Source organism: Stenella coeruleoalba (assembly GCF_951394435.1).
Source record: "Stenella coeruleoalba genome assembly, chromosome: 9".
Classification (NCBI taxonomy): Eukaryota; Metazoa; Chordata; class Mammalia; order Artiodactyla; family Delphinidae; genus Stenella; species Stenella coeruleoalba.
In genome coordinates, this window is record NC_137155.1 from 69,878,945 (window position 1) to 69,904,033 (window position 25,089).

A 25,089-nucleotide genomic window follows, 5' to 3' on the forward strand; every position below is an offset into this window, starting at 1 on the left:
ACAGTTTTAATTAAGTGCCAAGGTACTTTATATAATCACAAAATAACCCAATGAATCAAGGACTATTTATAATTATTTCACATGTAGAGTTGAGGAAACTGAGGATAAGTTACTTGGCCACAGTCTCAGTGCTAATAAGTGGCAGGATCAGGATTAGAGTTCAAATTATTCCGATTCTAAAGTATAAATTCTTAACCACAAGTCTATTCTCACACTCTCTCAAAGATACCAATAATATCTCTGGTATTATTGAAACACTTTCCTTTATTTTGCCTTGGTTGTTTCACATTCAGGAGATCATTGTGAAAATTCCTCCCATAATTTGGTTCTTTTGGAAGTTAAATGTAGAAGCAAAGATGAAGAAGAGAGCTATTAGCAATAATGAACCCCGTAAAAACAAATATCCTGGAAATCTTCATGGAGACTCTTCCACCTTAAATGCTGGAGTATGTCCTTGACTTTTAGCTATTAAAATCATATGAAAACTTCCTCCTAGTTATTATGTTTGATTCAGGAATAACCGTTTCATGAGAAAGTCATGTATTGTAGCTCCTAGAATCTTCAGACTTTTTTAATCAATAAAGTTTACCTGGAACTAGATCATTAAGTGTTCATGGGATACTTTATTCATATTTAAAGGTTTAAAATCCAAATACTTCTTTAAAATGTGATTATCTCTGAATCTATTAAAATAGAAGTTCCAAGGATTAGGTTTCAGTTATCAATGGGCTTATAGGATGAACAGTATTCTCTAATAATAAATAAATTCACATCAAAAAATTATTTAAGATAAAATAGATAACTAATGACAGCCTGCTGTATAGCACAGGGAACTCTACTTCTCTGTACAGTAGAAACTAACACAACATTGTAAAACAACTATACCCCAATTAAAAAAAAAACAAGATTTCACCTTTTTAAACTTTCTACCCAGCATTTCACTCCTAGGAGACATAACATATATTTTCTCTAGTAAATAACCAAATGTCGCTATAGTTCAAATGTAAAGTAACAGGTTGATGATGAAATAGATTTATTCTACAGGATGAAACTCTCGTATTATTCCTGATACATTAATACATAGGTCTTCATGCCTTAAATTTACACAGTCTTTAAGCAAGGCTAAAAGCTTATTAAAATTAATTTTTCCCTTAGGACTTTTCCTGGATTTTCACACACATTGTACAAATGAAATGGCTTTTTAAAACTCATGCTTTTTGTCATCATAATTGTGTTACACCCCTTGGCAACTTTTCACACCCTGCATAAAACAGGGGTTCATTAGTAGTCATTAAAAGAAAATATTTATCTTGCAAATGCATTAGAGAATTTGCACATTATTTTATACCATTTTCAGAAGAGATATAAAATTGTGACTAACTATGAAGCAAACAGGGTCACTTAACAATAACGCAGGAAAGAGTCTCTCTCAACAGAATTTCAGAAATGAGGGCCTCCCTGGTGGCGCAGTGGTTAAGAGTCTGCCTGCCGATTCAGGGGACACGGGTTCGTGCCCCGGTCTGGGAAGATCCCACATGCTGCGGAGTGGCTGGGCCCGTGAGCCATGGCCGCTGAGCCTGCGTGTCCAGCCTGTGCTCCGCAATGGGAGAGGCCACAACTGTGAGAGGCCTGCATACCGCAAAAGAAAAAAAAAGAATTTCAGAAATGAGAACTTGATGGGATTTGGAAATGGAACTATTATTACCTGATAATAAATGTTTAACACTATATTTTTATTTGGTTGTTTTTAGCTCTTAAGTGGCTAGGCAATATTTTTATATATTCTTAAGTATTACAAGAAGAAAATAAGTGTAAGGAAAATGAATAATAAAATCAAATCAAAGGTGAAAATTGTATTCTTAATTTACTCTTACAAATTATTTCTTACTGAAAGAACATAGATATGGGGTGGGACTGGGGAATGGAACATAAGGTAAATTTAGCAGAAGTATGCAGTCTAGGTGGTGAGATATTTTTGACAGAAGAAAAAGACAGGCAAGCATTTCAGTATTACCAATGTGTAAGTCATACAAATGAAAATATCTGATTTTATGGCCACTTTATGGAGGATCCAGGCATAGTGTTACTATTAGATACTTAAGAACAACAAAAAAATAGTCAAATCGTCACCATTTAAATGAAGTACAAATGTGAAGAGTGAATAAAAAGCATTTTCTAACTTTGTTTCAGCAAAGTTAGATACAGCAACCTGTATTTATTGAGTCAATAAATACAGCAACCTGTATTTATTGAGTCATATACGATTGCACATGTGCTTAGGTCCTAAACAAATCAATTGTTAGAATCATGTAGTAAAATTTACACTCTGTGTCTATACTATCTCCAAGTTAAGCTAGGCAATAAATCTGGTCCCAACATATAGGAGAGCCAATATTGACTTGATCATTTGGGAGGGAAGGATCATCTTAACGTTACTTTGATAATTGCCATTGTGTGTGAAAGGAGTCAAATCATAGAAGTCACTTTGAATCTTCATGTAGAGACAGTCTCAACCTCTCCTTTTTTGAGAGAGGGATGGTGGGGGTGTACATATATATATGTGTGTGTGTGTGTGTATTTATTTTAACTTTTTGTTTGAAATAACATTAGATTTATAGAAGTATTATAAAAATATTACCATATAACCTTCATTCAGCTTTGTCTGTTCTTGACACTTTATATAACCAAGTTACATTTATTAAAACTAAGAAATTAACATTGACATAAAACTATTAACTAATCTGTAGATTTTATTCAGAGTTCTCCCATTTTTCCACTGATGTCCTTTTTCTGTTGCCAGATCTAGTTCGTTACCACATTGTATTTAGCCATGATATCTCCTTAGTCTCCTCTAATCTGTGATGATTTCTCAATCTTTATCTTTCATGACTTTGATGCTTTTGAAGGGGAATTGTCCAGTATTTTGTAGAATGCCCCTCAATTTGAGTTTGATGTTTACTCATGATTGGATTGAGCTAACTGGATTTAGGGGAAGAATATCACAAACATAATGTACCCTTCTCATAGCATCATATGAGGTCAATCCCTCCTTTCAAACTGTAATTTAATTTGGTTTCATGGGAAACTTATTTTTGTGATGCAGATCTCTAGGTATGCAAGCTACAGTCATGTGCTTGGTCTTTCTTGCCTATAAGAGTAACTGAAAATATTGGAAAAGGTCAAGACAAATATTTTTGTGGACCAAATAGAATATTAACAGGGTCTAAGAAATTGTGAAAATTGTTTTCAAAAATATCAGAGTTGTCTTATGCTATTTTCATTTTATGGACCATGGTGAAATGATATCTGTGGTTTTTTCCATCTCAATTAAGAATAAATAATATCAGTGGCCACCATATTCTGTTATAAGCTACTTAATTCAATGAGTATTCTCACTATAGTGGCCTCTGCATCAGGAGAAAGGTAATGATTAACTTATTTGCTGAAGGTGGACTGATAGATGATGAGGATCATGTTCAAATACACACTTATAGTCTTCTTCCTTGGCTGAAAATCTGCTTTGTTACTTTTTGTTTACAAATCAGCTTCGGGGTTCACATAATTTGGTTCCACAGGTAAACTTTGGAGCCAAACTACTTAGGCTAAAATCTTGCCCTTCCTCTTCTAGTTACCAAATCACTGTCCCTTGCTGGATAATTTCCTCTTCTCCTAAGGTTGATAAGAAGATTAAGTTGAGTTAATGCACATAAATCCCTAGAACAACAATGCCTGGCACATAAACACTTAATACATGTTAGCTACTATCATTATTATTCAAAGCTACAAGGCTTTCTTTAAAAAAAAAAAAAAACAGAGAACAGGAGTATTTATTTATTTATTTTTAAATTTATTTATTTTTGGCTGTATTGGGTCTTCATTTCTGTGCAAGGGCTTTCTCTAGTTGTGGCAAGCAGGGGCCACTCTTCATCGCGGCGCGCGGGCCTCTCACTTTCGCGGCCTCTCTTGTTGTGGAGCACAGGCTCCAGACGCGCAGGCTCAGTAGTTGTGGCTCACGGGCCTAGTTGCTCTGCGGCATGTGGAATCTGCCCAGACCATGGCTCGAACCCGTGTCCCCTGCATTAGCAGGCAGATTCTCAACCACTGCGCCACCAGGGAAGCCCTACAAGGCTTTCTTAGTAAATATTCTATGTATGACATTTTAGTGTGTACAACTAAGGAATATAGCTTTTTAGGGGGAAAGGGGCATTATATAAGTACTCTTACATATAGTTTGTCTAGCCTTTTTTTATATCATCCATTATATATGTTTCTCTATATTTCAAAATTAAATGCTTACTTTCCTATTTAAGATTGAATTCATGAATTTAATATTCATTTCTGATACACTATAGCAGTTAAAACCATTTATTTAGTACTCTTAAATAGTTTATTTAGTAACCTACTCTGCTGATAAAAATGGGAAATCAAAATATTGTAAATAAACTTAAGAGTTTGTAGAATGAAATATGAAGAACTGTTTATATAAAAAGTAAGAGTGACTGTGTAATCATTTTTTATGGTCTAACTTGCCTGATCTTGTTTGTGCATGCAAAATGGCCTAGGTGAGATCACTCCTTGCTTCTCTGAATCAGAGGATCCTACAAACTTCATAAAATAGCTCTGTAATAAATTTGTATTCTCATGAAAATCCAATTTCTCTATCCTCACACTGAAGAAATTATATCCAACACATGATGTAAACACTCTTGCTTAAATGAAGTGGTTTTTTTTTTTTATCACTCATTACAAGTGAATTTCATGACTCCCGTTGACCATGATCAGTGGAACAAAGAGAAAGATGTTCTTGAAGCTCTTACAGAAAATGAGGAAGAGCTTTCTCAGAAGTCTCTGTCAAGTCCCTCTTCAAGTCTCATTGGCTCAAATAGGTTCATATGTCCAAGGGGACTCATTGCCTGGAGTTGGCATTGGTCCAGTTTTCCCTGACAGATCAGTGAAGGGGGAAGGATGAAAAGTACAACCTATGAGTTCTGTTAGGAGGAAGGAAGGAAAATGGATGATAAATAGGCAACTAAAAAGTATATAATGGTAACAAATTGGATATATATTAATTAAACATGTATTCATATGACTGTTTATTATATGTAAAGCACTCTTCTAGAAGCTGGGGTTATAAGTGTGAATAAGGAAGATAGTTGCTGCCCTCATTAACTTACATTCTATTTGGTGAATTCAGACAATCAAGTTAATAATATAATTTCAATGATTAATATGTGCAGTGAAGAAACTGAAACAGGGTAATGGAGTAGAATGTATGTGAACACTTGTTTTAGGGAGGTGGCCTCTCAGAGTTGGTGATATCCCAGCTGAGACTGGAATGATGAGAAAAGGCAGCCAGGTGAAGACCTGGGAAAAGAATGTTCCATTTCAGAGAGAATAGCGGTGCAAAATCTTGATATAAGCTTGGCCTTTTCAAGTGAAAGAAGGAAGGACGACTTCTGAGAAGTCATTGGGGCCAGCTCATGTGAAGCTGCCAATGAAAGAACGTCACTTGCCATCTGGTTCGACAAGAACTGAGTCATTAGCCAGTGCAGTTGCTGACCTTCAACACACCCTGAAAGGAAATTAGATCAGGAATGAGGCACTCTGTGCTCTGTGAAAACTGGCAGAACAGACCTTCAGATATTTTCAGGAGAAAACGTTATGAACCCAAAATCTTGCATCTTCCGGTACTTAGAAAAGCACTAAAACCATTAAGTAAGATATCTGTTCCTCATGACTAGCAGGAATCCACAGCTGAGATGTGTAATTGATTACCCATACCCTTCACCAAAAATCACATATATACTGACCTCCCCCGTTACCTCTATGAACAGTTTCCCAGAGCTATGTGAGAGGCTTTGTCTCCCGGACTATAGTCTTCAATAAGACACTGAATAAACTCAAGTCACAACTCTTACCGTTGCATTTGTTTGTTTTTTTTTTCAAGTCAACCAGACTTTCCAGGTCTTAATGAAATGTTTCAATTTTATTCTTCTTGACCTCGAAAACCACTGGGGTTGGATTTATGAGGAGGAAACAGAGGCCTCAAAGGAAAGTAAAGCTTTCTGTTGTCTGTCACAGTTTCACCTGTATTCATTTGTATTTCCCAAATCAGCTGATATCTTTAATCATGGTTTGAGACCATTTGTGTACACAAAATATTGTTCCGCACTGAATCATTGGTCAGTTTTTCACATGCAGCCGTTCTACAACATGATTCACTTTCTAATTTTAGAGAATGCACACCATTAACTTGAAAACACAATTTTACAGCTGTATTATATGGAAGTTGGGCTTTATTGCAGAAGTACTGAGGTAGTCAAAACATCCAGATTGGCTGGGAAGTATTCTAAATGAGCAGATTTGTCATGGCGTGTACCAGAAGTTAGAAGTAACTGCTATTCACTCGGCAGTCTAAACTGTCCATCCTCCTCCTGGATGAAAATAAACATGTTCTCCACAATAAAGGCTTTTTATAAAAGCAATAAAACAACTCAAGGGAGCATTGTCATCATGAGCTAATCACACCCTTGGGGAATTAGAGGCACTTGGCTGCACCCAGTGCCTCACAGCACCTGAGGGCTGTGATTATCTCCTGATAACCTCCCAGTCTGTCAGGCCTTGTTAATTAAGTAGATGATATTCAACTTGGTAATATTGTATTTGAAGGTTCTTTTAGAAGTTACATAAGCAAGCACAGTTTATAAAAAACACATACATACATACACATATCAGCAAAAATTTGGATAATTAGAATTTCCTCCAAATGAACCTAAGTTTTAAATAACTATTAATAAAATAGAGTCCAAGAACTAAACCCTGAGGCGATACTTCAACAATGAGTAATTCTGATGAGCTGACCCAGGAAATCTTTGAGAGAAACCGCCAAAAATTACATAATGTAGTTTATTTCCAATCAATAAATGGTTGTGACACTTCAGTCCTCCTTATAAGACTCAGTTGCCCATTGTTTAAAAAAGAATTGGGGCAGAATAATAAATACATATTGTTAATAATTAACCCAGGTATAAACATATACATCAGTTTGGGAAATTATCATAATAAGAATTGTAATAAAGTGAGTGAGAAAAACCTAGAAATAAACTTGAATATTGACATAGTTATTTGGCAGTTCAAATTTTTAATTAGTTTAAATATTTAAGTAAATAAACTACTTCTTTCTTACTTACGTCCCTAACACAAGTTACTATGCAAAATAAATGTACCCATCCATAGAATATAGTATTTATGAATCCTATAAATTACGGTATTACATTAACAAATGAGAAAATTTTTTAAAATAAAAGACATCATAACTGAAAATACTTTATAGCACTATCACTTTTCACAAGTACTAGAAAATTAAGAAAAATTATCCAAATGTTTTGTTTTGCTTTGCTTTCTTACAGTAATTAAATATGAACAAACTTAATAGACGTAAATAATAACTCAGGGTAGAATGTAAGTTTTGAAAACTTAGTTTATAATGTAGTATGCTAAATATTGATAGTATACTAACAAGGGATGATGGGACTTTAAAGGGAGTATCAGGAATTGAGGATAAGTAGCTAAGGATGGATAAAAAAGAGAGAAATTAAAATGGATTTCTGAGAGAGGTTATAGAATTTTTTTCACCTTGACATTGTCAAAATGCCAACAAACAAAACAGGATTCACTGAGTCACCATTATATACCAAGTACCGTTATGGCCTCATTGTATATAAAAGTCAAATTTCAAATAAGGTAGAACCCCTGAACTTGAGTAATTTATCTTTATGTTGGACATGAAATGTCTCACATGCATGAACTTAGTAGATGTTTTTATAGGTCAATACGAATAATCAAATTAGTCCAGTATCCCAATGCCCATCCATCAGGATCACCAGGGAGCATTTATTTTTAAACACAAATTCTTAGACCCTGAGAAATTCTAACTCAGCAGATCTATGGAAAGAATTTGTTTATTAAGTCCCTCAAGTGACTCATATTAACAGTTCTTCTTGGAAAGCATTTAAATATCGTTTGAGAAATATAGTTAAAAGCAAAATCTTCCCAACCCAGAAAACCTCTCCACCAAGGTAGATGAGAAAGAAAACAATTTTATTTTTGAAGAAGCATTAAACCAGTATGTCACGCACATCACAGGCAATCTGCTAAGACAGAAAGACAGAAAGAAATCTCATCCTTTTTTATAGCCAAGCAGATATGACCTATTATATACATGTTTGCAAGATAAACAATAGCAAGTCCTCAAGTAAGAGAACTTGACAGCACCATTTATCACACTCAGTTTATCCTAAATTCACCTGGTAGTTAGGTTTATACAAAGGAAAAACAAATTTCTCATATCTTTATGACAAGAGATAGTTTTGCAACTGGAGTTAAGCTCCTACCTCCCACAGAAACTGGGAGATAGGGGCACTGTCTCCTTTGATGTTTACATTCCAAAGGGAAGGATCCCAGGCCACTGAGAAAGATATTTCTGGGTTGTAAAAGTAGCAAGAGGCTTTCAAAATGATTTACATACATCTCAAAGGGGCAGAGAAAGAATTTACAATTGCAAGTTTACAAAAGAAAATGCTCTCAGAAATGGGAAAGGGATGTATCTTTCCTACTTTTTAACAGGGAAAATTAAGCCTCTTATTTTTAATTTGTATTTGCCCTTAAAACATACAATATCATAATCCCATCATCTAAGATGGTCTGTGAACAGAATCTCCTGTGAAATAAAGATCACTTTTAATAACTCTTTTAAATTTGAATTCCAAAGAGGTAATAGACTTGGACAATCTAAGACTGATTACTTAACAAGTAAATGAGTGAATTGAAGAGTTGATGAATGAATATCCCTTCCTAGGAGGGGCATTCCATGGGAGGTCTGCTGTCCCACTTTGTTCCCTTGGACTCTTTGAGGAGATTTCAGTTTGGGATAGGAATTCCACTAGGTGGTCTTTAATTCCCCTTCCATCAGTAAGATTCTGAGAGTGTCTAATTTAAATTATGTTCAAGGATACATGGGTTAAAATAGAACAGGCATGTTAGAATCACTCTCTTCTAACATGAGATTCTAGTCTCTGAGACAAAAAGATATTTTAGTGTTTGAGGTACAACTGGTAGAATTTATTGCCATCCTATGGGATAAAGTATAGCCAAGTTGGCTATAGCCATTGGTGTCTTTCATATAAGCAACAAAAATTCTAAATGACCAGAAAAACAAAAGATAAATTAATCTGACATCTTCTGAAATACAATCATATCCCGTTATGAAATTGTGAAGTTAACACAATACCCCAGAAAATGACAACCCGTATGTACTCTGCAGGGGCTCTTATTAAAATCAAACATTTGAACATACTTCAGAGAAGCTACTAAATAGCCAGGTAAAACATATTTCTAAGGGGAGTGTTTGAGCCAATTGTCAAGATGACAAAAATTTTAAGCCTATGAAAAAATGTTGCCCACTATCGTGTTGTGCAAGGATTAAGTCATTAGCCATTGCAGTTGCTGACCTACAGTACATCCTGAAAGAAATTCAGGATGAAGAACAGGATGAGGCACTCTGTGCTTTAGGAAAAACAGACAATATAGGCCCTTAGAGAGTTGTTTTTCAGGGGAAAAAAAATTGTTTATGAACACGGATTATTGCATTTTTCCATACTTACAAAAGCACTAAAATCATTAACTGAAATATCTGTTCTTTATGACTAGCAATAACCTACTGAGATGTATGCTGGATTGCAGGTACTTCTTAGTCAAAATCACTTATATACTGGCCTCTCCCCTTACCTCTTCGGAACAGATCCTCAGAGCATCTGTCTCCTGGGCTATAGTCCTCAGTAAGACACTGAATAAAACTCACCTTACCTTGTGTGTTTTTTTTCAGTTGACAAGCCCAATCACATTCTTAAATTATCTACTCTATCTTTTGCTGCCCCCAAATAACGCATCCACCCAATAAGGCAGTTCAATAAATTGCTTGCAAGGTTGTTCTGGGAATAATCCTTCTGAATCAACCTGTGCCTTATCTTACTTCTCTTTACACAGTATTCTGGATTGTTTTTCAGTGGGTTAGCTGTTTTTCTTATCTGCAAGAAGGAAAAAAAAATATTGTTTTATGAGCAAGGAAACCAAGAAATATTTTTAGGAGCAAGTAGTTCTATTACTGGAATAGTGACACAAAAATATGATGTCAAGCCTTCTTCTGAACTGTAATAGGACAATAACAGCTATTGAACACAGTTTTTGAGCTAACCTTCCTTTTTGTATGGATTGATATATTTAATGCAATTACTTTTTCAAAGTTTCAAAAGAACTGTTTTTCAAACTATTTAATTTTCCAATTAAAATTGACCTTACAAATCCATTGAAAATGTTGAAAGATAAGTGGAGGCATATTAAAAATGTTAAGAGTTTATTTCAGCAAAAATTGATTTGAACAGGGCAGTGCCAAACTGGAAGTGGTTAGGAGCACTGCATCCCACAGGAGCTCAGAGAGAGACTTTTATAGGAAAAAGATGAAAGCAAAGTAAGGAAATCATTGATTGGCTCTAGCTTAAAGTCTAGTTGGATGTTCATGATTGGTTGTCCTTAGGTTTCAATTTTGTAACCTTGAGGCATTTACAGGCTTAGATTTTGGTTTCCTTACATAGTTCACCATGGCATTAGAGCTACCTCAGTCTAATGGCCTCTTTGTTTTATTAATTTAACAGAAATTATCCCATAGGCGCTGTCTAGAACAAAAAGAACATCTTTATTCTATCATTTAAAAATTATTTATAATGCCTTAATATTTTTTAATGAGATCTTTTCAAGACAGTGTGATGTCTGGAGTGTATTTCTTGACCATAAAGTAACTGAACTAAGCTTTAATGTCACTGATTCTAAGCCTAGCTCCTAGCAGAGGGCTTTGCCCATTTATACTAAGAAACCAGTGAGATCAGAGATCAGAGAGATCATAAAATATGTTTAAGAATGTAGGCTTTGAGGAATTCTTGGAGGTCTGAGGAGTAATATATCTTTAAACATTACCTTCTTTCTTTCACACTAGCTTCTTTGGTTTTTTTGTTTCTTTGTTTTGTTTTGTTTTTAACTGTAATAATAGGCGTAGTTAAAAGTCCCAGAAGGCAACTGAGAAGTCTTCTAAAGTGATTACATTTTCAGGCAAAGTTATCATATCTAAAAATAGGCTGGCTCTACTTTGTGGAACTTTCCCAGGTATAAGGAGAAAATTGCAACAACATGACATTACTAAACATATTGCCTAATACTTTGCCATCTGGGTATTTGTTGATTTGCTTACTGTGGATGATATAGAAAACTTTAACATATGCAGGTAATACTCCATAGAGTTTGTGGTTGAAATACCTCCCAAATAGAGATGCGCAAATCAGTAATTGTAACTGTATAAAGTAAGTTTTATTTTAATCCAAGTGATGCATATGCATAGTTAACAATTTACCAGTGATTAAATTGCTTATATTTAAAAAGTTGTCATTTTCCGACACAACGGTTTTACCACCTTTACCAGTACTACACCTTTTTTTTTTTATATCTTTATTGGAGTATAATTGCTTTACAATAGTGTGTTACTTTCTGCTTTATAACAAAGTGAATCAGTTATACATATACATATGTTCCCATATCTCTTCCCTCTTGCGTCTCCCTCCCTCCCACCCTCCCTATCCCACCCCTCTAGGTGGTCACAAAGCACTGAGCTGATCTCTCTGTGCTATGCAGCTGCTTCCCACTAGCTATCTATTTTACATTTGGTAGTGTATATATGTCCATGCCATTCTCTAGCTTTGTCACAGCTTACCCTTCCCCCTCCCCATATCCTCAAGTCCATTCTGTAGTAGGTCTGTGTATGTATTCCTGTCTTACCCCTAGGTTCTTCATGACATTTTTTTTTCTTAAATTCCATATATATGTGTTAGCATATGGTATTTGTCTTTCTCTTTCTGACTTACTTCACTCTGTATGACAGACTCTAGGTCCATCCACCTCATTACAAATAGCTCAATTTCATCTCTTTTAATGGCTGAGTAATATTCCATTGTATATATGTGCCACATCTTCTTTATCCATTCATCTGATGATGGACACTTAGGTTGCTTCCATGTCCTGGCTATTGTAAATAGAGCTGCAATGAATATTTTGGTACATGACTCTTTTTGAATTATGGTTTTCCCAGGGTATATGCCCAGTAGTGGGATTGCTGGGCCATATGGTAGTTCTATTTGTAGTTTTTTAAGGAACCTCCATACTGTTCTCCATAGTGGCTCTACCAATTCACATTCCCACCAGCAGTGCAAGACTGTTCCCTTTTCTCCACACCCTCTCCAGCATTTATTGTTTCTAGATTTTTTGATGATGGCCATTCTGACTGGTGTGAGATGATATCTCATTGTTGTTTTGATTTGAATTTCTCTAATGATTAATGGATGTTGAGCATTCTTACATGTGTTTGTTGGCAGTCTGTATATCTTCTTTGGAGAAATGTCTATTTAGGTCTTTTACCCATTTTTGGATTGGGTTGTTTGTTTTTTTGTTATTGAGCTGCATGAGCTCCTTATAAATTCTGGAGATTAATCCTTTGTCAGTTGCTTCATTTGCAAATATTTTCTCCAATTCTGAAGATTGTTTTTTGGTCTTGTTTATGGTTTCCTTTGCTGTGCAAAAGCTTTGCAGTTTCATTAGGTCCCATTTGTTTATTTTTGTTATTATTTCCATTTCTCTAGGAGGTGGGTCAAAAAGGATCTTGCTGTGATTTATGTCATAGAGTGTTCTGCCTATGTCTTCCTCTAAGAGTTTGATAGTGTCTGGCCTTACATTTAGGTCTTTAATCCATTTTGAGCTTATTTTTATGTATGGTGTTAAGGAGTGATCTAATCTCATACTTTTACATGTACCTGTCCAGTTTTCCCAGCACCACTTATTGAAGAGGCTGTCCTTTCTCCACTGTACATTCCTGCCACCTTTATCAAAGATAAGGTGACCATATGTGCGTGGGTTTATCTCTGGGCTTTCAATCCTGTTCCATTGATCTATATTTCTATGTTTTTGTGCCAGTACCATACTGTCTTGATTACTGTAGCTTTGTAGTATAGTCTGAAGTCAAGGAGCCTGATTCTTCCAGCTCCGTTTTTCGTTCTGAAGATTGCTTTGGCTATTCGGGGTCTTTTGTGTTTCCATACAAATTGTGAAATTTTTTATTCTAGTTCTGTGCAAAATGCCAGTCGTAGTTTGATAGGGATTGCATTGAATCTGTAGATTGCTTTGGGTAGTAGCGTCGTTTTCACAATGTTGATTCTTCCAATCCAAGAACATGGTATATCTCTCCATCTATTTGTATCTTTAATTTCTTTCATCAGTGTCATAATTTTCTGCATACAGGTCTTTTGTCTCCTTAGGTAGGTTTATTCCTAGATATTTTATTCTTTTTGTTGCAATGGTAAATGGGAGTGTTTTCTTGATTTCACTTTCAGATTTTTCATCATTAGTGTATAGGAATGCCAGAGATTTCTGTGCATTAATTTTGTATCCTGCTACTTTACCAAATTTATTGATTAGCTCTAGTAGTTTTCTGGTAGCATCTTTAGGATTCTCTATGTATAGTATCATGTCATCTGCAAACAGCTTTACTTCTTCTTTTCCGATTTGGATTCCTTTTATTTCCTTTTCTTCTCTGATTGCTGTGGCTAAAACTTCCAAAACTATGTTGAATAAGAGTGGTGAGAGTGGGCAACCTTGTCTTGTTCCTGATCTTAGTGGAAATGCTTTCAGTTTTTCACCATTGAGGACAACATTGGCTGTGGATTTGTCATATATGGTCTTTATTATGTTGAGGAAAGTTCCCTCTATGCCTACTTTCTGGAGGGTTTTTATTATAAATCGGTGTTGAATTTTGTCAAAAGCTTTCTCTGCATCTATTGAGATGATCATATGGTTTTATCCTTCAGTTTGTTAATATGGCTTATCACACCGATTGATTTGCATATATTGAAGAATCCTTGCATTCCTGGAATAAACCCCACTTGATCGTGGTGTGTGATCCTTTTAATGTGTTGTTGGATTCTGTTTGCTAGTATTTTGTTGAGGATTTTTGCATCTATGTTCATCAGTGATATTGGCCTGTAGTTTTCTTTCTTTGTGACATCCTTGTCTGGTTTTGGTACCAAGGTGATGATGGCCTCGTAGGATGAGTTTGGGAGCGTTCTTCGCTCTGCTATATTTTGGAAGAGTTTGAGAAGGATAGGTGTTAGCTCCTCTCTAAATGTTTGATAGAATTCGCCTGTGAAGCCATCTGGTCCTGGGCTTTTGTTTGTTGGAAGATTTTTAATCACAGTTTCAATTTCAGTGCTTCTGATTGGTCAGTTCATATTTTCTGTTTCCTCCTGATTCAGTCTTGGCACGTTGTGCATTTCTAAGAATTTGTCCATTTCTTCCAGGTTGTCCATTTTATTGGCATAGAGTTGCTGGTAGTAATCTCTCATGATGTTTTGTATTTCTGCAGTGTCAGTTGTTACTTCTCCTTTTTCATTTCTAATTCTATTGATTTGCGTCTTCTCCCTTTTTTTCTTGATGAGTCTGGCTAATCGTTTATCAATTTTGTTTATCTTCTCAAAGAACCAGCTTTTAGTTTTATTGATCTTTGCTATCGTTTACTTCATTTCTTTTTCATTTATTTCTGATCTGATCTTTATGATTTCTTTCCTTCTGCTAACTTTGGGGTTTTTTTTGTTCTTCTTTCTCTAATTGCTTTAGGTGCAAGGTTAGGTTGTTTATTCGAGATGTTTCCTGTTTCTTAAGGTACGATTGTATTGCTATAAACTTCCCTTTTAGAACGGCTTTTGCTGCATCCCATATGTTTGGGTCGTTGTGTCTCCATTGTCATTTGTTTCTAGGTATATTTTTATTTCTATTTGATTTCTTCAGTGATCACTTCGTTATTAAGTAGTCTATTGTTTAGCCTTTTGGCTATTCGGGGTCTTTTGTGTTTCCATACAAATTGTGAAATTTTTTGTTCTAGTTCTGTGAAAAATGCCAGTGGTCATTTGATAGGGATTGCATTGAATCTGTAGATTGCTTTGGGTAGTAGAGTCATTTTCACAATGTTGATTCTTCCAATCCAAGAACATGGTATATCTCTCCATCTATTTGTATCATCTTTAATGAATATAAGAAAAGATACTTGATACAATTTCAATTTTCTTAAATTTACCAAGGCTTGATTTGTGACCCAAGATATGATCTATCCTGGAGAATGTTCCATGAGCACTTGAGAAAAATGTGTATTCTGTTGTTTTTGGATGGAATGTCCTATAAATATCAATTAGGTCCATCTCGTTTAATGTATCACTTAAAGCTTGTGTTCCTTATTTATTTTCAGTTTGGATGATCTGTCCATTGGAGAAAGTGGGGTGTTAAAGTCCCCTACTATGAATGTGTTACTGTCGATTTCCCCTTTTATGGCTGTTAGTATTTGCCTTATTTATTGAGGTGCTCCTATGTTGGGTGTATAAATATTTACAATTGTTATATCTTCTTCTTGGATCGATCCCTTGATCATTATGTAGTGTCCTTCTTTGTCTCTTCTAATAGTCTTTATTTTAAAGTCTACTTTGTCTGATATGAGAATTGCTACTCCAGCTTTCTTTTGGTTTCCATTTGCATAGAATATCTTTCTCCATCCCCTTACTTTCAGTCTTTATGTGTCTCTAGGTCTGAAGTGGGTCTCTTGTAGACAGCATATATATGGGTCTTGTTTTTGTATCCATTCAGCCAATCTGTGTCTTTTGGTGGGAGCATTTAAGGTAATTATCGATATGTATGTTCCTATTCCCATTTTCTTAATTGTTTTGGGTTCGTTATTGTAGGTCTTTTCTTCTCTTGTGTTTCTTGCCTAGAGAAGTTCCTTTAGCATTTGTTGTAAAGCTGGTTTGGTGGTGCTGAACTCCCTCAGCTTTTGCTTGTCTGTAAAGGTTTTAATTTCTCCATCAAATCTGAATGAGATCCTTGCTGGGTAGAGTAATCCTGGTTGCAGCTTTTTCTCCTTCATCACTTTAAATATGTCCTGCCACTCCCTTCTGGCTTGCAGAGTTTCTGCTGAAAGATCAGCTGTTAACTTTATGGGGATTCCCTTGTGTGTTATTTGTTGTTTTTCCCTTGCTGCTTTTAATATGCTTTCTTTGTATTTAATTTTTGATAGTTTGATTAATATGTGTCTTGGCATATTTCTCCTTGGATTTATCCTGTATGGGACTCTCTGTGCTTCCTGGACTTGATTATCTATTTCCTTTCCCATATTAGGGAAGTTTTCAACTGTAATCTTTTCAAATATTTTCTCAGTCCCTTGTTTTTCTCTTCTTCTTCTGTAACCCCTGTAATTCGAATGTTGGTGCGTTTAATGTTGTCCCAGAGGTCTCTGAGACTGTCCTCAGTTCTTTTCATTCTTTGTTCTTTTTTCTGCTCTGCAGTAGTTATTTCCACTATTTTATCTTCCAGGCACTTATCCGTTCTTCTGCCTCAGTTATTCTGCTATTGATCCCATCTAGAGTATTTTTAATTTCATTTATTGTGTTGTTCATCGTTGCTTGTTTCATCTTTAGTTCTTCTAGGTCCTTGATAAATGTTTCTTGCATTTTCTCTATTCTATTTCCAAGATTTTGGATCATCTTTACTATCATTATTCTGAATTCTTTTTCAGGTAGACTGCCTATTTCCTCTTCATTTGTTAGGTCTGGTGGGTTTTTATCTTGCTCCTTCATCTGCTGTGTGTTTTTCTGTCTTCTCATTTTGCTTATCTTACTGTGTTTGGGGTCTCCTTTTTGTAGGCTGCAGGTTTGTAGTTCCCATTGTTTTTGGTGTCTGTCCCCAGTGGCTTAAGTTGGTTCAGTGGGTTGTGTAGGCTTCTTGGTGGAGGGGACTAGTGCCTGTGTTCTGGTGGATGAGGCTGGATCTTGTCTTCCTGGTGGGCAGGTCCACGTCTGGTGGTGTGTTTTGGGGTGTCTGTGGCCTTATTATGATTTTAGGCAGCCTCTCTGCTAGTGGATGGGGTTGTGTTCCTGTGTTGCTAGTTGTTTGGCATAGGGTGTCCAGCACTGTAGTTTGCTGGTCGTTGAGTGAAGCTGGGTGATGGTGTTGAGATGGAGATCTCTGGGAGATTTTCACCGTTTGCTATTATGTGGAGCTGCGAGGTCTCTTGTGGACCAGTGTCCTAAAGTTGGCTCTCCCACCTCAGAGGCACAGCACTGACGCCTGGCTGCAGCACCAAGAGCCTTTCATCCACACGGTTCAGAATAAAAGGGAGAAAAAGTAGAAAGAAAGAGAGAGAGAGGGAGAAAGGAAGGAAGGAAAGAAGCTAAAATAAAGTAAGTTAAAATAAAATAAAGTTATTAAAATAAAAAATAATTATTAAGAAAAAAAATTTTTAAAGAAAGGAAAATAAAACAAAACAGATGGATAGAACCCTACCTAGGAGAAGTGGTGAAAGCAAAGCTATACAGACAAAATCTCACACAGAAGCATACATATACACACTCACAAAAAGAGGAAAAGGGGAAAAAAATCATAAATCTTGCTCCCAAAGTCCACCTCCTCAATTTGGGATGATTCCTTCTCTATTCAGGCCTTCCACAGATGCAGGGTACATCAGGTTGATTGTGGAACTTTAATCCGCTGCTTCTGAGGCTGCTGGGAGAGATTCCCCTTTCTCTTCATTGTTCGCACAGCTCCCGGGGCTCAGCTTTGGATTTGGCCCAGCCTCTGCGTGTAGGTCGCTGGAGGATGTCTGTTCTTCGCTCAGACAGGATGGGGTTAAAGGAGCGGCCGCTTCGGGGACTCTGGCTCACTCACGCCGCAGGGAGGGAGGGCTTTGGAGTGTGGGGCGAACCTGCGGCAGCAGAGGCCGGCATAACATTGCACCAGCCTGAGGCGCGCTGTGTGTTCTCCCGGGGAAGTTGTCTCTGGATCACGGGACCCTGGCAGTGGCGGGCTGCACAGGCTCCCGGGAGGGGAGGTGTGGATAGTGACCTGTGCTCGCACACAGGCTTCTTGGTGGCGGCAGCAGCAGCCTTAGCGTCTCATGCCCGTCTCTGGCGTCCACGCTTTTAGTCGCAGCTCGCGCCCGTCTCTGGAGCTCCTTTAAGCAGCGCTCTTAATCCCCTCTCCTCGCGCACCAGGAAACAAAGAGGGAAGGAAAAGTCTCTTGCCTCTTCGACAGGTCCAGACTTTTCCCCGGACTCCCTCCCGGCTAGCCGTGGTGCACTAACCCCCTGCAGGCTGTGTTCACGCCGCCAACCCCAGTCCTATCCCTGCACTCCGGCCGAAGCCCGAGCCTCAGCTCCCAGCCCCGCCCACCCCGGCAGGTGAGCAGACAATCCTCTCAGGCTGGTGAGTGCCGGTCGGCCCTGATCCTCTGTGCGGGAATCTCTCCGCTTTGCGCTCCGCACCCCTGTTGCTGTGCTCTCCTCCGCGGCGCCGAAGCTTTCCCCCTCTGCCACCCGCAGTCTCCGCCCGTGAAGGGGCTTCCTAGTGTGTGGAAACCTTTCCTCCTTCACAGCTCCCTCCCCGTGGTGCAGGTCCCGTCCCTATCCTTTTGTCTCTGTTTATTCTTTTTTCTTTTGCTCTACCCAGATACGTGGGGACTTTCTTGCCTTTGGGGAGGTCTGAGGTCTTCTGCCAGCGTTCAGTAGGTGTTCTGTAGGAGTTGTTCCACGTGTAGATGTATTTCTGGTGTATCTGTGGGGAGGAAGGTGATCTCCGCGTCTTACTCTTCCGCCGCCTTACCCTCGTCCCAGTCCTGTACCTAACAGGCAGAATCTTTCAACTTTCTTAGCTGTTTCTTCAGGTATTAACTTAAATATTCCTACAGAATTTATTTATACTAGATATACTTGATTTATCAATATTATACAGTATCGGCTTAATTTCCTAATTTATAACTAGTTAATTAGCTCTTTTAAACTACTATACACTTCCTCTCACTCACTTCTGCCTCCTTGCTCTCAGTTAAACAATAGTAAGTGTTTACATTGTTAAGACTATGCAACTCTTTTCAGTGCTGAGCTGACCCAAGTAATGAACTAGAATTTCTTTTTCACAAAGAACATTTGTTTGCTTAGTTATCTAGGTGCTTATCATTAATTTTAGTAATGGGTGATGTAGCTTTCACTGTTTTTGCCGATTATTTTGATAGATCTATCAAACACCTAACAATATTTTCTAGATGTTGAAACTCATCTTAGTTTCATTTTCTTTTCTGGGTAAGACCTTTTCCTTATACCTTCGTTTTTCTCAACTTTGGACTGATTCTCTCTCAGCCTGAAATAGAACTGTCATTCTACGACCTACGTTCACCAGTTTTCTGTGTTGGATCACCCATTCCCTAAATCCTAAATTTTCCCTATTCTTAGTTTATTCCTGTATTTTGCTGATACTTACCCTTTATTAGGTTCCTAAGAAAAGATGTATTGGAATTACACTTCTTTTGCCCATGCACATTAGAAAGTACCTTTATTCTACTTTCATACTTGATTGATAGTTTTGCTAGCTACTGATAATTTGGCTGGGTATTTGTATCAAATAGAAAATGATTTGTCCTCAGAAATTTGAAAATATTGCTCCATTGTTCTCTAATTTCCAGTGTTATTCTTGAGAGAATTCCAGCTGTGCTCTGATTTCCCGTTATTGTTTGTGACCTGTCCTGTGTCTGTCACTTTGGGGATCTTCTTTTTATTCCTTTATTCAGAACATCTTTATGGTATTCTGAAATGTCTTAATGAGGTGTCTTTGTCCTGGGTCTGTTTGCATTCACCGAACTAGGAGTGTGCCCTTTAAGGGTGAGGGGGATCATAGCAGGCTTCTCAGAAAGAATGAGGAGACCCAAGGACATAATTGTTCTGAATAAGACCATCCATCTCATCCTCCATCTTTTCTCATAGCTGGTGCTTCTAATCCCTGTGTTCAAGAGTTCTTGAGAAAATTCTCTTGCTTTTTTTTGCTTTTTCTCCCCTCCTTAGGCATTTATCTTATAACTGCCTCAATTCCCCCTTTAGTTATCAATTATCCTTCTGAGTTTCATTTTTAGAAACTGTGTTGAAAGCTTTCATTCAGTTTTTACTTCTTCCCCCAACTTTATTTTTTCTTTTTTTCTAACACTTTACTATTTCTTTACTGTATTTTAATGGCATTTGAATAGGTGTAGGAAATAAACACAAGAAGACTGTGTGTGTCTCATGTTTAAGCAGATGCCCCAATTTAATTTTTGAAAGGGAAGGATCAACAAACTTAAACCTTCCCAATGCTAGCCTTTATTTCCTTCCTGTTGAGACTCCAAAAAAGAGGAGGGTAAAGGGCAATAGTATGGAAATTTTTTAAAGCAGAAGGTCTTTCTTCAATACCTCCTGTCTTTCTTTCCCTATCGCTACTACTTCCTGGCATATACCTTTCCCTTCCTAGCAGCTATTTCCACTAAATTTAATTTACATTGATTTTGTTTTAAATAATTTTGTTGTATTTCTTTTTTACTCCTTGGCATATATTTTCCCCTTCCCGTAACTACCTTTAATAGTTTTACTTTATATTGCTTTTGTCTCAAGTAAATGTTATTGTATTTAATTTTAAGAATATTGGAATGTGTATAATCGACTTTAGAGGGATTTACATCAAGACAAAATGAGTAATATTTTATAGCATATTTGTAAATATTATTTAAGTGAGCTCCTCATTTCTCTATTCCCATATGAGATAAGACATCTCAGAATGAAGGCACCCATGTGTTTCCTCACTTGAACAAGTAGTGTAGCATTGATGAGAATAGAAATTTAAATATGTTACCAGCACAATTTCCATAATCAGTTTCACGCATACCCGACTTTCTTTTTCTTTGCTCCCATCATTAAAAAAGATGAAGGTAAATAAGTAGAACTAACATTTCTAACAACAATAAAACTGTATTCACATTTATATTAGCATTAATCAGGTGTGATCTAGAGTGCTAATAGATTATTCACACAGATTTTGTGGGCTCTGATTCAATAGAGCATTATTTCTACAATGGCATCAAGACAATTGAGCTAAAAATAAATAAATAAAAGTGCCATGCAAATACAAATGAGTCATGTGGGCTTTTTTATTGTCTAACACCCACTATGTAATAATAATAAACCCTTGTATTTATAGATGATTTTCTCTAAGGAACTCAAAAAGATTTTCTAGACATGGTTTTAATATTCATGTTTCACAGTTACAATAAGACATGAAGGAAAAAGGAAACATATACAGTTTCAAAAAGTGGTTGTATTTATTCATCACCACTTTAATAAGAAAATCATATTTTTGCAACAAAAATGTTAGGTATTGTAGAAATGATTTTACATGGTATGGAATGTCACCTAAAGCAGCATCTGTAGAACCAATTTTGTTTAAAATAACCAGCCACTAGTGTTAGTGACACACTTTACCTGGTTGTTTAACTGAATTGAACAATCTCCCTTTTCCACTCAACCTTTTCCAATTCCTTACCTCCCTAGAATCTGTATCTTGAACCTGGAAACATGGTGGGTCTTCAACTTAAAAAATTTAAATGACACTGCTTAATCTCTAGTGTCTTCCCTAGGCTATGCTGGGTATTAAAAATACCTAAGAATATTGGGGAATCAAAGGTCACTTCGCTCATAAACTAGGCAATGGTTTCATGTATCACACATCCTAATCTTCATCACAATACCTAAATACTACTATTCTCCCCTTAATTTTGGAGTCCTTAGTATTTGTCAGGCCTCCCTCTCAGTCTCTAAATTTAGCATTTGTTATGCCCTGTATCCTCCTAACTATCAAAACTGCCACTCCCACTATTTGGCATGCCAAGGATACATCAGTTTCCTACTAATTAAATGGACACAGCTGAGGATACCTGAACTTGAATCATCTTGTTGGGACCCCAGCGCTAGAAGCTGAGAGTGGGTTTTGGAGCTAGAGTTTTATTCTGGAAGTAGAAGGAAGTTGAACGAGGCTGAGTTGGAGCAGCTACAAGGCTAAGGCACATTTCCTAGAAGAGTACCAGCATCAATACTCCCTCCATACAGCGTTAACCAGTGATACCTAAGAAAGCAGCATCACCCAACACAGCACTCCACCATGTGCTCAGTTCGGAAAAAGATTTTTGCCCTTTCTCCATAATCCTTCTACCCGATCCCAAATTTAAGAGTCTAGAATCAGAGTGCAGTAGCATACCAATTTTCCTCCCCTTTCCGTGATTGAGGTTCTAGCTGGGAGGAAACAACTTGGACTAAGAGTAACTGAGATTTTAATAACTGGAAATGACTAGAAAGCTATAGAAATCTGCTCAGATATTCTTAGGAGATCTGATACCTACAAGAAAAATAAGATTTAACATAGCTCTGGGTAGGGCAGTGATTGGTAAAAAAAATAATTTCATGTTATGTCCTACTGACATTTCAATATCCTGGTTACACAAATCTCTTCAAAGCTTTAGATAGTGGGACACAGTTATAGTGATGGGTTACTGTTTTCATTAGTATTTCATTTTTAAAACTCAGAGACAGGTGTTAACTCATTATAATGGCACTAGTTATGATAGGAAAGAATATTGCACCAAATTACTCTCAATATAAATCTCTAAGTGCTTATAGAAGGGCCTAGATAAGTAGTTTCCAAACTTCAAATCACCAAATAAGTTAAGAACCTCCTTAATTATTTTTTTATTTTGCATCTAAATAGTCTTTATTTTCCAATCCACCATGAGTTTTTTCACTTATCCATCAAATATCTCTCCTAAATATTCCTCCTAAAATACTATCTCCTTAAAGGTGACAACATTGTGTATCTTGTTCATAGATATATCCCCAGATCCTTGCTTATAGTAGATATTCAATAAATATTTGTTGATTGAAGGTAACCTTTGCACCCATGCATTTTGTATATAATTTCTACTAAACAAGTAATATTTCATAAGTTCTAAATATTTCATTTCCCATTAACTCACCAGGATTGCTACATAGAAATGATGTCCTTTCAGGTCAGATTAGAGAATCTTGATAAATCTTTGCTTTATCATGGGGTTAATGTGGAATTTCCCAAGTTGGAAGTGACTGATCAAAATTGAGTGATAGGGACTTCCCTGGTGGCGCAGTGGTTAAGAATCCACCTGCCAATTTAGGGAACACTGGTTCGAGCCCTGGTCCGGGAAGATCCCACAAGCCGCAGAGCAAATAAGCCCCTGCATCACAACTACTGAGCCTGTGCTCTAGAGCCTGCGAGCCACAACTACTGAGCCTGCGCGCCTACAGCCCGTGCTCTGCAACAAGAGAAGCCACCACAATGGGAAGCCTGGGCACCACAATGAAGAGTAGCCCCCGCTCGCTGCAACTAGAGAAGGCCTGTGCACAGCAATGAAGACCCAATGCAGCCAAAAATAAATAAATAAATTTATTTTAAAAAGTGAGTGATAACTTACCAAAATAAAATGAATGTGTTATATCAAAACTATATAGTAAATGTATATAAACGCCAGATGTCAAGATGATGTTAATGTTAATTTTCCTCAATTTTCACTTTGATTTGATCAAATGAGCAGTAACTCATTTACCATTTCTTTATAGATTTTTGTTAAAATCAGAATAAGTATCAATATCAAGTAATGCATCACATTATTATGCTTATTAAAGGCACAACATTAGATGCACTACAATTTATTTATTTATTATTATTTTTTTAAGATTTTCTTGCTGTGGGCCATTTTTAAAGTCTTTAATTTGTCACAATATTGCTTCTGTTTTTTATGTTTTGGTGTTTTGGCTGAGAGGCATGTGGGATCTCAGCTCCCCTACCAGGGGTTGAACCCATACCCCCTGCACTGGAAGGTGAAATCCCAACCATTGGACCACCAGGGAAGTCCCTATAATTTATTAATCTTTTATTTCCAACAAGTTCTTGGAAACAGAATTCTTAACATTCACCAGAACTGGTTTTCGTCCACATTTCTCTCTAGTTCTAAATACGGGAATTCTAAAATGTTAAAGATTTTCTTGAGACTTTACATCTATATTCTGTATAAATCCAAAGCTATTGACTTTCTACACTCAAAATGACTAACTATGAGCATTATTAATGGCAGTCAAATACTTCTGTTTGACCCTTTGTCTAGCTTTGTGGGGCATCCCCAACTTAGATATAATTTGGGGAAGAAAATGAAAACATAGATTTGAGACTTTTGGAAAACAATACAATATCTGACATTCATTTTAATTAGAATATACTAGATGAGAATATCCCTTCGACTAAAATCAAGTAAGAAAATCTCTTGACACAAAGTTGAAATGTTAAACCAATCAAGATTCTAAACAGACACCAATAGCTCTGAAGGTAATTTCACTTGTAGAAATAGAAATTTGAGGAAGTTGAAGCCTGGTTAAAATGGATTATATCATTCAGAAAGAGATAAATATAACTCACCATGAAAAAAAGGAGAAAATCAGGATACTTTGGAATTCTTGTGAACATTTGTCTTACCTCTCAATGGCCACTAGATGGCACCTAGTATTTGGCAACCATAACACTTTAATTCTAGGGCTTAAAATAACTATAGCACCAGGTCAGTTCTGACAGAGCAAAAATTAATCCTGCCACAGACATGTAACACTTTCTTGTCAGATATCTAAATTTGAAATGCATATGATTTTATGGTTACACAAGAAAATATATAATACCTTTTTATTTTTTTCAGGTTTTCTAACTTCTAAAGAAATTGTGAGATTTAAACTTTCTTACACAGGTTAGTTGATTTGCATCATTCTAAGGTAGGGATTGGGACCATTTTGCTTTAAATATGTTTCCTTTTTTAAGTATTCATTTTATTCTACTGAGGCCAAATTAAGGTATGATCTAAAATAGATGTTCTAAAATTTAAAAAGCCAGTTGTGACCAAAACTACCCTTAAAGGACTTAAAGTAATAGCCCCTTTTTAATTTCATTTATTAATTCTTCAACAAACTTCTTAAAAAAATTTATTGGAGTATAGTTGATTTACAATATTGTGTTAGTTTCTGCTGTACAGCAAAGTGAATCTGT

General features: G+C 36.5%; 1 long non-coding RNA gene across 5 annotated transcripts in view; it reads left to right on the forward strand.

Moving 5' to 3' along the window:
- Nucleotides 1-25,089, forward strand: part of LOC307191226 — a 750,426-nt gene that overhangs the window by 623,380 nt on the left and 101,957 nt on the right. For 3 of the 5 annotated variants that reach the window (XR_013829650.1, XR_013829652.1, XR_013829654.1), the window contains one exon: nt 24,746-24,793. The exons of the other annotated variants lie outside the window; for them this stretch is intronic. This is a non-coding gene — a long non-coding RNA (uncharacterized lncRNA). The remainder of the gene's footprint in view (nt 1-24,745; nt 24,794-25,089) is intronic. 5 annotated transcript variants of the gene reach the window in all.